Consider the following 9,601-nt stretch of genomic DNA (forward strand, 5'->3'; position numbering starts at 1 on the left):
CTGTGTCTTACAGAGGGAGGTGTGTAGGACAGCGGCAGGCCCTGTGCCTTACAGAGGGAGGTGTGTAGGACAGCGGCAGGCCCTGTGTCTTACAGAGGGAGGTTTGTAGGACAGCGGCTCGAACTGTGTCTTACAGAGGGAGGTGTGTAGGACAGCGGCAGGAACTGTGTCTTACAGAGGGAGGTGTGTAGGACAGCGGCAGGTCCTGTGTCTTACAGAGGGAGGTGTGTAGGACAGCGGCAGGCCCTGTGTCTTACAGAGGGAGGTGTGTAGGACAGCGGCAGGACCTGTGTCTTACAGAGGGAGGTGTGTAGGACAGCGGCAGGCGCTGTGTCTTACAGAGGGAGGTGTGTAGGACAGCGGCAGGCCCTGTGTCTTACAGAGGGAGGTGTGTAGGACAGCGGCAGGCCCTGTGTCTTACAGAGGGAGGTGTGTAGGACAGCGGCAGGCCCTGTGTCTTACAGAGGGAGGTGTGTAGGACAGCGGCAGGCCCTGTGTCTTACAGAGGGAGGTGTGTAGGACAGCGGCAGGCCCTGTGCCTTACAGAGGGAGGTGTGTAGGACAGCGGCAGGCCCTGTGTCTTACAGAGGGAGGTGGGTAGGACAGCGGCAGGCCCTGTGCCTTACAGAGGGAGGTGTGTAGGACAGCGGCAGGCCCTGTGTCTTACAGAGGGAGGTGTGTAGGACAGCGGCAGGAACTGTGTCTTACAGAGGGAGGTGTGTAGGACAGCGGCAGGAACTGTGTCTTACAGAGGGAGGTGTGTAGGACAGCGGCAGGAACTGTGTCTTACAGAGGGAGGTGTGTAGGACAGCGGCAGGCCTTGTGACTTACAGAGGGAGGTGTGTAGGACAGCGGCAGGAACTGTGTCTTACAGAGGGAGGTGTGTAGGACAGCTGCAAGCCCTGACTGCCACCCTGTCTCTTCTTCAATGCTCTTGTCAGGCGCTAAGAGACGTACAGGGTTTCCTCAGTCAACTGACAGGGGCCTGGGAGGACTGCAGGTCACAGAGTCAGAGACATGCAGAATGGTGGAAGGGAGGAAGGGAGGGAGGGACATGAAGAATGATAGAAGGGAGAGAGGGAGGAGAGAGTCAGAGACATGCAGGAGGGAGGGAGGGAGGGAGGGAGGGAGGGAGGGAGGGAGGGAGGGAGGGACATGCAGAATGATAGAAGGGAGAAAGGGAGGAGAGAGTCAGAGGGAGGGAGGGAGGCAGGGGTGACTGTCAGGGTGTGTGTGTGTGTGTGTGTGTGTGTGTGTGTGTGTGTGTGTGTGTGTGTGTGTGTGTGTGTGTGTGTGTGTGTGTGTGTGTGTGTGTGTGTGTGTGTGTGTGTGTGTGTGTGTTTATCCACCCAGTTCTAGTTAACAGACTTTCAGGCCTGAGGGAGAATTAACCACATGGGTGTGTCTCCAACCGCCCCCCCCCCCCACCCCACCCCCCTCCCCAGCCACCGCTCTCTCTCTTCCTCACAGCTGCCAAATGGGCCTTTATGTTTGTGTGTGTTCAATGATGTTAGCATCAGAGCAACTGGATCACTGGCCAACACACACAAAGACAGGCATGCACACACGCATACACACATTTACACATTTACACAGAGACACATACACACACACACACACATACACACATACACACAGAGACACACACACACACACACACACACACACACACAGAGACACACACACACACACACACAGAGACACACAGACACATGCAGAATGCGGAAGGGGAGGTGATGGGTAAAGTTCAGTGAACCACATTAAACAACATACCTGCACTGCAAGGTTCATAGACCTCTGACACAGGGCTCTGAGTGACAAAGACAAAGACACACACACACACACACACACACACACACACACACACACACACACACACACACACACACACACACACACACACACACACACACACACACACACACACACACACACACACACCCTGACAGTCACCTGCGAGTGACTCTAAACTGATATGGGCGTTAGCCTGCAATTAAACTCAGCTACATGTCTGTCAGCTTACTAAGAGAGGGAGGAAGAGAGGGTTGCCTGAACTAGTGTGGAAAACTACCGAAAGGGAGGTAGAGATAGGGGGGAGAGAGGGAGGGGCAGAGAGGTAGGGGGAGAGAAGGAGGTGGAGATAGGGGGAAGAGAGGGAGGTAGAGCTAGGGGAAGAGAGGGAAGGGCAGAGAGAGAGACGAGGAAAAGAGGGAGGTAGAGAGAGAGGGAAGAGAGGGAGGTAGAGATGGGGGCAGGAGAGGGAGGTAGAGAGAGGGGGAGAGAGGGAATTAGAGAGAGAGAGGGGAAGAGAGGGAGGGGAAGAGAGTGAGGTAGAGAGAGGGAGGGTAAGAGAGGGACGGTAAGAGAGGGACGGGGAGAGAGGGAGGGGGAGAGAGGGAGAGGAAGGGGAAGAGAGAGAGAGAGGAAGGGGGAGAGAGAGAGAGAGAGAGAGAGAGAGAGAGAGAGAGAGAGAGAGAGAGAGAGAGAGAGAGAGAGAGAGAGAGAGAGAGAGGGGAAGGTGGAGAGAGAGAGAGGGAGGGGGAGAGAGGGAGGTAGAGAATGGGGGAAGAGAAGGAGGGTGACTTCCTCTCTCTCTCCCTCTCACCCTTCCTCTCTCTCTCTCCCCCTCCCTCTCTCTCTCTCCCCCTTCCTCTCTCTCTCTCTATCTCTCTTCCCCTTCCTCTCGCTCTCTCTCTTCCCCTTCCTTACTCTCTCTCCCCTTCCTCTCTCTCTCCCCCTTTCTCTCTCTCTCTCTCTCTCTCTCTCTCTCTCTCTCTCTCTCTCTCTCTCTCTCTCTCTCTCTCTCACTCTGTCCCCCTTCCTCTCTATCTCTCTACCTCTCTCTCTCTCTCAATTCAATTTCAATTTCAATGTAGGTGTCACGCCCTGACCATAGTTTGCTTTGTATGTTTCTATGTTTTGTTTGGTCAGGGTGTGATCTGAGTGGGCATTCTATGTTGTATGTCTAGTTTGTCTATTTCTATGTGTTTGGCCTGATATGGTTCTCAATCAGAGGCAGGTGTTAGTCGTTGTCTCTGATTGGGAACCATATTTAGGTAGCCTGTTTTGTCATTGTGGGTTGTGGGTGATTGTCTATGTGTAGTGTTTTGTGTCAGCACTATTATTCTATAGCGTCACGTTCGTTGTTTGTTATTTTTGTATAGTTCGTTCAGTGTTCTCTTTTAAATAAATATCAAGATGAAAGCAAAGCAGTGCGACACAAACAACAACACAGACTGCATATTGGTCCTCCGATCCTTCCAACTACTCCTCCTCAGATGAGGAGGACGACGAGCGTGACAGTAGGGGCTTTATTGGCATGGTAAAAATATGTTTACATTGCCAAAGCAAGTGTAATAGATAATAAACAAAAGTGAAATAAACAATAAAAAATTTACAGTAACCATTACACTCACAAAAGTTCCAAAAGTAAATAGACATCTCCACCTCTCTATCTCCCCCCTCTCTCTCTCTCTCTCCCTCTCTCTCTCCCCCACCTCTCTCTCCCTCTGTCTCTTTCTCTCTCTCTCTCTCTCTCTCTCTCTCTCTCTCTCTCTCTCTCTCTCTCTCTCTCTCTCTCTCTCTCTCTCTCTCTCTCTCTATCTCTATCTCTCTTTCTCTCTCCCCTCTTCCTCTCTCTCTGTCCCCATCTGCCTCTCCATCTCTCTCCGCCTCTCTCTCTCTCTCCCTCAATGTGAGAGGGCATGATTTAGACAGTGTTTTCAATGGTGCTGATGTTGTCTGTTTGCAGGCGGTTGTAAAATATACTGGTATGTGTGTGTGTTCTCACACGTCTCAGAACACTAACACACACACGCACGCACACACACACACACACACACACACACACACACACACACACACACACACACACACACACACACACACACACACACACACACACACACACACACACACACACACACACACACACACACACACACACACAGTTTTGTTATGAAGCGTCTCTTGGACAGATGGATATGTGTGGGAGTGACAATAGATTGTGGTTATGATGAGGTCATAAACCTAAATTCCTGATTGAGAGGTGGATTATTTAATGGTTCCAGACATTCTCAAGTCTCTAAAGCCTTGAGGTTCAAATAGTTGACAAGTTTAATCCATCCTGCTGTAAGAATACAGAGGTTATGTAGTGAGAGTTGTAGGGGTTCAACAGAATACTCACATTACAGTTTTTTACAATCACTTTGGCACTAATTTCGAAACCTTGATGTCATTTTTCAAAACTCGAGACACAAAATTCACAACCAATAATCAAAATGCACATTTTTTAAAACTCTTAACACTTTTTCCATTTGCTTGGATACAATACACATGAAGCTAAGATCATTTGTTCATTGAACTAAAATCACCTGTTCAAAATGACACAACATAACATCAAAGTATTACCATTTCAAAATGCAATTCACACATTACATCTGAGATGACTGTCTATTCATTTCATTACAATGATCTAACTATCAATTAATAGAACTGTTCAAAATGATAAGTAACTGTTGCGTTACTCTTAATGCATAGTTTTATGGAAACTGACAAACAATATTCCAAGTTTAGATCACAAAAGTTTCAGGATAACGAGATCCATTGACACCAATTACCGTGGAACATGAACCAAGTGGACTACATTATCTATGGATGTAATATTTCATCATCATTCTTTATCAGACACTATTTCTATGGTCTCATTTACCACTTTTCCAGACCATGTTTTCAGATTTGACATTACTGTACACTCACCGGCCACTTTATTAGGGACCCCCTTTTGCCTCCACAACAGCCTGAATTATTCACGGTGTTGAACGTTAAGAGATGCCCTTCTGCACACCACTGTTTTAAACAGCTGTTATTTGAGTATGTGTGGCCTTTCTGTTAGCTTGAATTAGTCTGGACATTCTCCTCATACCTCTCTCATTAACAAGGTGTTTTTGCCCACAGAACTGCCGCTCACTGAATGTGTTTTGTTTATTGCACCGTTCTCTGTAAACTCTAGAGACTGTAGTGCGTAAAAATCCCAGGAAGGCAGCTGTTTCTGAGATGCTGGAATCACCATGTGTGGCATCAACAATCATTCCACGGTCAAAGTTGCTAAGATTACGCATCTTGCCCGTTCTAATGTTAGGTCGATCAACAACTAAAGCTCTCTATATATTGAGTTGCAGGCAGCCACATGATTCGCTGTTCGAATGTAACCTTCCTTAATGGGCTAAATCAGGTCTGTAGAGCTGATGGCATGACCTATGTCATTGTGTGGGATAATGTCAGGTTCCACCATGCTCAAATGGTGCAAGCATGGTTTCAGGCCCATCCACAATTTACCACCCTGTGCTTACCTCCATACTCTCCTTTCCTAAAACCCGATTGAGGAATTTTTCTCCACATGGAGGTGGAAGGTATATGATAGGCGCCCTCACGAACAAGCCACCCTTCTCCAGGCCATGGATGACGCATGCAATGACATCACGGCAGACCAGTGTCAGGCCTGGAATCGCCAGAAGATTCTTCCCAAGATGTTTGGCTAATGAAAACATCCATTGTGATGTGGATGAGAACCTGTGGCCAAATCCACAAGACACGGTTGAGGGAAATATATAAGTACAGTAATCAATCCTTTGTTTTGCTTTTTACAGTAAGCCAGGTGAGGAACACTGCAGTTGATGTTTTACTGTATTTTTTTTTTTTTAATTTTGTAGCTAAATATTTTTGCTTTGATTCAAAGAAACCTATGTTGTGATTTTATTGTATTTCATCAATAAATTTCAGATTTTGTTCAATGATTCCACTGTGTCTGTAGTATTCTCTCTACTAGTCCTTTTACAGTGATGTATTTACGTGTAGTAGCATAATGAAACTTGTATCACATATTTTGTACTACAATATTTAATGATTGTACGAACAACTACACAGTGAAACTCTCGGTATCTTGTGTGTGGGTGATCTAAATGAATGTTCCTATGGTATTTCATGATAAATGAGTTATTTGAACCAATGATTCTACAAGTGCAAGGTTTCTTTAACGATACGAATGCACACTGCAATGTTTTGAACATTGGACAGCCTGTGTTACAAGTGATGACCGTTTTGAGTATGGTGTCTAGAGTATTGAAAAAGGACCACAAGGCTCTGAAATTAGTGCCAAAGGGATTGTAAAAAACTGTAATCGACAAATGTCAGAAAGGTGCCTGGCTACCCAAACATCATCGTAGAGAAGAAATGCTAATGGCCATGGCTTTTGGCCGGAGCGATGTGTTTTTGTAGCCAGGCAACCTACCGCCATTAGTCGACTAACGTGTGTATTCTGTTGAACCCCGAGGCTACATGTTTTCTATGTTTTTGTCAGGTGCTGTGTGTCATGTGTCACGCGTGTGTGTGTGTGTGTGTGTGTGTGTGTGTGTGTGTGTGTGTGTGTGTGTGTGTGTGTGTGTGTGTGTGTGTGTGTGTGTGTGTGTGTGTGTGTGTGTGTGTGTGTGTGTGTGTGTGTGTGTGTGTGTGCGTGCGTGTTTTGTGGGTGTGTTGCCCTTGTCAGCGGGCCAAGACAACTCTCCTCAAAGCTAGTGACCTTGATGCTGTACATAAAGGAAGCAAAGGCAGGAGAGGAATCACTGTCATCTCACAAGTAAAGACTCGCACAGTGTTTTATTTTCAGACAGGCTTGAATATGCAAAGAAGCCAGTAGGTAGAGCGTAGCCTTGTCTGATTCTCTATGGCAGAAAGACAGTCATGCATGTTATTTTATAAAAAGGTTCCTTGCATCATTCAATAATGTCAAAATTGTATTTGGACAATAACAAAAATAAAGTAACGTCAAGACCTGCTCTGTGTGTGTGTGTGTGTGTGTGTGTGTGTGTGTGTGTGTGTGTGTGTGTGTGTGTGTGTGTGTGTGTATGTGTGTGCGTGCGCGTGTGAGCGTGTGTGTGTGTGCGTGTGTCTGTGTCTCTGTGTCTAACTGTGTGTGTGTGTGTGTCTGTTTGTGTCTATATGTGTCTCTGTGTCAAATCAAATCAAATTGTATTTGTCACATGCGCCATCAAGTGAAGACACTTGCCAGTTGGTCCATGTATGTTCTGAGTACACATCCTGGTACTCCATCTGGCCCTGCGGCCTTGTGAATGTTGACTTGTTTGAAGGTCTTGCTCTCATCGGCTATGCAGAGCGCGGTCACACAGTCGTCCGGATCGTCTGTTATTGACAAACAGACACATACCAGCACCCCTCGTCTTACCAGACGTAGCTGCTCTGTCCTACCAATGCACGGAAAACCCAGCCAGCACTTTATTGTCCGTGTCGTCTTTCAGCCACGTGTCGGTGAAACATAAGATATTATAGTTTTTAATGTTCCTTTGGTAGGATAGTCTCGAACAGAGATCATCCAGTTTATTCTCCAGTGATTACACGTTGGCCAATAGAACTGATGGCAGAGGCAGGTTATCCACTCACCAACGAATTCTCACAAGGCACCCGGATCTACGCCTTCTGCATTTCCATCTTCAAATGACAGGAATTTGGGCCTGGTCTCGGGGAAGCGCTTTAGCCTTAGCGTCGGACTCATTAAATAAAAAATCTTTGTCCAGTTCGAGGTGAGTAATCGCTGTTCTGATGTCCAGAAGCTCTTTTTGTTCATAAGAGACGGTAGCAGCAACATTATGTACAAAATAAGTTACAAAACAATGTGACAAAACAAACAAAATAGCACAGTTGGTTAGGAGCCCATAAAACGGCAGCCATCCCCTCCGGTGCCATCATGTTAGGCTCTAATGTAACTTTCTCCTGCTTTCCACCCGGCCCGATCGGGTCAAAGTGACCAGAAAGCAATTATCAGTGTATTACTGCACAGACCTTCATTCATCTTTCCGTGCTGAAAGAGAGAAGGAGAGCAAGAGAAAGAGCCACCCGGGAGGTTGGGGAGAATGAGGAAGTTGAAAGCAATCTCACCACTCTCACCATTTCAACTGTGCCCGTGTAACCTACCGCTCCAAACAGAACGACCTCGTCGCCATACTCTCACTATAGCCCACTGGCCAATACTTGACTTATATTTTAAACATTTAATTTAGCAGAAACTCTTATCCAGAGCGACTAACAATTAGTTCATTCATCTTAAGATAGCGATGTGGGGGATTTATTTTGGGTTTGGTATCATTTTTATAGTTGCCAGAAATATTTTTTATCCTATTCTTTGAGAGGTGCAGGAACTCAAGCAGTAGAAAATGTGAGGTGCCGGGACTCCGTTCCTGTGAGCTCCTGCCCAAGTCAAGCACTGCCACAGACAAACAGGTCTGACCACAGGTACCAGAGTAAAGCTCTGCAGGAAAGTGAACCCCTTTGTTAGAGAGTGGACTACCAGAGTCCACCAACACAGACACAGAGAGTGATGCTGGGTAATGGACTAGACTGGAGCTGAGGGACAAGAGAGGGTGTGCAAAAATACACCACTTCCACCAAAACTGCTCTTATTTTTCAGGTACATAGTTATATATATATACTGAACAAAAATATAAATGCAACATGCAATAATTTCAAAAGATTTTACTGAGTTACAGTTCATATAAGGAAATAAGTAAATTGAAATAAATTAATTAGGCCCTAATCTATGGATTTCACATGAATTGGCAGGGGCGCAGCCATGAGAGGACCAGGCCCAGCTAGTCAGAATTCATTTGTCCCAACAAAAGGGCTTTATTACAGACAGAAATAGTCCTCAGTGTCATCAGCTGTCCAGGTGGCTGGTCTCAGAAGACCCCGCAGGTGAAGAAGCCGGGTGTGGAGGTCCTTGGCAGGCGTGGTTACACGTGGTCTGTGGTTTTGAGGCCGGTTGGACATACTGCCAAATTCTCTAAAACGGCGTTGGAGGTGGCTTATGGTAGAAAAATGAACATTCAATTCTCTGGCAACAGCTCTGATGAACATTCCTGCAGTCAGCATGCCAATTGCAAGCTCCCTCAAAGCTTGAGACATCTGTTGCATTGTGTTGTGTGACAAAACTGCACATTTTATAGTGGCCTTGTATTGTTCCCAGCACAAGGTGCACCTCTGTAATGATAATGCTGTTTAATCAGCTTCTTGATATGTCATACTTGTCAGATGGATGGATTATATTGGCAAAGGAGAAATGCTCACTAACAAGGATGTAAACAAATATGTGCTTAAAAGATTAGAGAAATACAATCTCTGGGATCTTTTATTTCAGCTCCTGAAACATGGGACCAACACTTTACATGTTGCCTTTATATTTTAGATCAGTGTGTTGTTATGTGAAGAGAAGAGAGAGAGAAAGAGAGAGGGGGGAGAGAGAGGGGGAGGGAGAGAGAGAGGGGGAAGGGAGAGAGAGAGTGCTAAGCAAGCTAAGACTTGCTAAAGTGCCAAAATTCAGCATTTTGACACGTACCTCTGTGTGTCCTCTGTCACTTCTCTGATGGATTTTACCTTAATTCCAAAATGTCTCCAAGTTTTCACCATCATTGTAAAGTCATAGTTATTTTGTTGCTTTAAAAAATGTAATATCTGGAGATGATTATTTGTTTCATGTGATTAGTGATTCGTTTACATCTGTTCCTCATTTTAAGGTCAGTTACATGAAACTGAA

This window comes from Salvelinus namaycush, chromosome 34, assembly GCF_016432855.1.
Source record: "Salvelinus namaycush isolate Seneca chromosome 34, SaNama_1.0, whole genome shotgun sequence".
NCBI classification, from domain to species: Eukaryota; Metazoa; Chordata; class Actinopteri; order Salmoniformes; family Salmonidae; genus Salvelinus; species Salvelinus namaycush.